Raw genomic sequence first — 3,541 nt, 5'->3', positions numbered from 1 at the left:
CATTACAGTCATTCAAAACTTAAAAATAATTTAAATCATCATTAAATAATTTTTTCAAAGACATAATTTAAACAATAAAAATGAAAATAAACATTTATTAATCATTGTTTTCTGTAGATTCGACGAAAATAATTATGATCAATAATTCAAAATCTAAATGCACTAATAGGCGAGAATAAATCAATGTGAAATGGAAAAGATAGCAATTTGTAAATTATTTTAAAAACTTGCTTCCTAAGTTGCGATTTCTTATTTAGAATAAGATCCTTTAGTTCATGTTTAATTTAAATATAAGTATATTGAAAATTTCCTTTTCATCCTAAATCTTAAGCTGAATTTTATGAAAAGAGTTATGCCGAAAAGAATTTTTTAAAATGAATTCATTTAAATTAATTAAATTTTTATACAATTGATCATTTTTCTTCATTTTTTAAAACTTGAAAATATATTAGGATATCATTTTTTTATTATCTAAAGTACGAAGACGTTGATTTGGATTATATTTAATAATGCTCAGTATACACAGTTAATATTAACAATAATATAATATTTTTTACAATAGATAAACTTAAACTACAAAACGATATACCTATACACTTTACATGTAACACCGTTGCCACACCACTACATATTTGACCTAAAAGAAGTTATTTCTGTTTTCTTTCACTTAGAAAATGGAAAATGTCGAAAATATTAATTATTAATTAAAATTAACGTACTTATTCTGTCATGCATTTGCAACGATCATAGGCCAACTGCATAGCTGGAGCCGCGACACGGCCACCGTCAACACATTGTACATTTTCAACTCAGTTTCAAGGGGGTTGGTTCTTCAATTGGACAATCGGTGCCTCTCGAAGACGCCTACAAATACATAATATACATTACTATTCTATTCTCAATATTAAAAAAGTTTTCCTTATATAAAGAAGATAGACAATCTATTTTCAAAATTTATAAATCAGTATCGTTAGATCTGAAGGGGTCATGGAAGACACTTCAATAGATCATACGACGCACAGTCGGAGGAAACGAACTTTTTTGTTCAAAAATGTCCAAAGCCTTCAATTTTAGTCCAATTTTGGATTAAAATAATTTAAATTTGTTTAAATTATAAAGAGCTGGACGGTCCGAACTTTTGTCTCCTCTATTTGTCTATTAATAATTTTTCCACTCAAAGTATGGAAAAACTGAAATTCGGTACATAACAATTTATTACGCTTTAATAAATGATCAGAAAAACTTTATATTATCTCACATAATACAAATGATTTGTTTCTTATTCAATTTATTTTTTATACAAAATTTATAAAGAAATTGGCAAATATTTTTATTGCCATTAAACAATTTTAGTTTGCTAAAAGTGCTTCATATTAATGTAGGAATTAAACTTAATTACAAAACTAATTTAAAAGTTCATGATAAACATTGTTATAAACAATTCTTGTGGCAAAATACAAAAATTTGAAATTTTTCAAATATATTTGTTTTCTTTATTTCTGTCGTTTTCCAATTTTAGGATTTTGTGTTAATAACACACTACGGGTAAAAAGTTTGTGTCCAACTGTTTTTTGACAATTGATTAAGTTCTCTTAATTTTAATTATGTCAAAGCTAAAATTTTGACTCCTTCAAGGTTAAAATGCTCTCAAAATTCTGTATAAAATGAACTCAGCATGAAGCCTATTTGTCCATTTTTCTTAAATTTGCAATAACTTCCGTAATAATTAATATTTTTTAATTTACCTAGGCTCATGTTAAATATATTTTTCCAATGTATCGAAGCATCTTATATTAGTATAAAACAACTTCAATTTCTTGCTCTGTCATAATATTTTCTTTTAAATTTACGGTCATAACGCTGTTGTGATACTGTGGAAATATAGTTTAAGTTCTCGCACTGTAATAATAAGAAATTTTTTAAAATTTACGATCATAAGCTGTTGTGACAATGTGGAAAATAACTTTAAAATGAGCCTAGGTGAAATAAAAAATATTAATTATTACGGAAGTTACTCGTATTACAAATTTAAGAAAACATTGAAATTTAGACCATTCTTTCAGTATCTACTCGAAAAAGGGACGAATAGGCTTCGTCCTGGTTTCATTTTATACAGAATTTTGAGAGCATTTAAACCTTTAAGGAGCCAAAAGTTTAGCTTTGACATAATTAAAATTAAGAGAACTGCATAAATTGTCAAAAAAGAGGTGAACCCAAACTTTTGACCGGTAGTGTAGATATAAGCACTTAATAATTTTAGTAAATTGTAAAACAATTTGTTGGATTCAATATTTGTCCAATAAATGGTTTTCCATTAGGAACAAATCGGTACTTTAAAAGTTCTCAAAAGAAACTTATCCGATTTTTTTATTTCTAATTCCAACGGAGGTTCGCAAGATTTGGCGCAGTATTTAAAAAGAGAATTTAATTGAACCGATAAACAATTGAAAGACGTTTAAAACTAATTTATACATGATTTTATCCCTCATTTTAAAAGAAACTAGACAGTATGGCATTTATTAAAGCTTGTTTCGAAACAAGTTTGCAGATTAGTTAAACACATATTTTATCGTGGAATTTCAAGCTGAAAGTAATGGCAAATGTGGAAGGCCAAACTCAGGTGATTTCGTAGAATGTTCTACTTCGGCAAAACGAAGGAAATTAATGGATATACGGGAAAATTATACTGACATCGAAATAAGAGAGGCTTTGTAGGCTTGCTAATTCTATGTGATAGGAAGAAAGTATCAGAATTCATGAAGTCAATTTTATCTTCAGATGAAAATATGAATGATTTCCCGACTCCTGACACATCAGAAGTAGCTTTGGTGTGAATAGAGGAAGCTGGTTTGTCTAAAATTCAGTATCACATTATCCATATTCAGTCAAAAAAGAGAAATGCTGAAAATTACCTAGCATTCGACAATTTGGCAAAAGATAAAGAAGAATGTTATCCACATTGGATTAAAGTAGCGCAAAAGGGGTTTCCAATAGGATTAAAATCTTTATTAGCTCACAGAAAAAACTGGGGGTTCACTTAAGTTGCGGCTCAAATAAAAGTTGGTATCATTTAGAACTTAAGCTTCAATATATAGCTGTAGAGAGCCAAAAGGGTTCGTTTAGAGTGTTTTTGAAAAGAACATGAAGACGCATTCACAAAGTTAGAAATCGATTTACAGTTATCGACCGATGACTTGAGACGAACAGTTTCTTGCATATGAATATGCCTTAATATTGACAACTTTGCTACATGAACTGCAAATGATATTTATCAAGTCATTATATCTATTGCAATTACGGAATTATTTTGTAATTTAATTAACTTCATTAAGTTATGTCCATCAGAGTTCGATTACATGTGTGCTGTAAGTTAATTATTGTGTTATTAATTAAACATACGAGGGTAGTTCAATAAGTCCTTAGAATGAAGTATAAAAACTTTTTTTTTTGGGTAAATTTTTTTTTATTTTTCAACATAATCTCCTTGGAGCTCTATACACTTGGTCAATCGCTTTTCAAGTTTTTTTAATCCTTCAGAAAA

This window comes from Belonocnema kinseyi, chromosome 5 (assembly GCF_010883055.1).
Source record: "Belonocnema kinseyi isolate 2016_QV_RU_SX_M_011 chromosome 5, B_treatae_v1, whole genome shotgun sequence".
In the NCBI taxonomy this organism is placed as follows: domain Eukaryota; kingdom Metazoa; phylum Arthropoda; class Insecta; order Hymenoptera; family Cynipidae; genus Belonocnema; species Belonocnema kinseyi.
Note: the sequence above shows the minus strand (reverse complement) of the source record.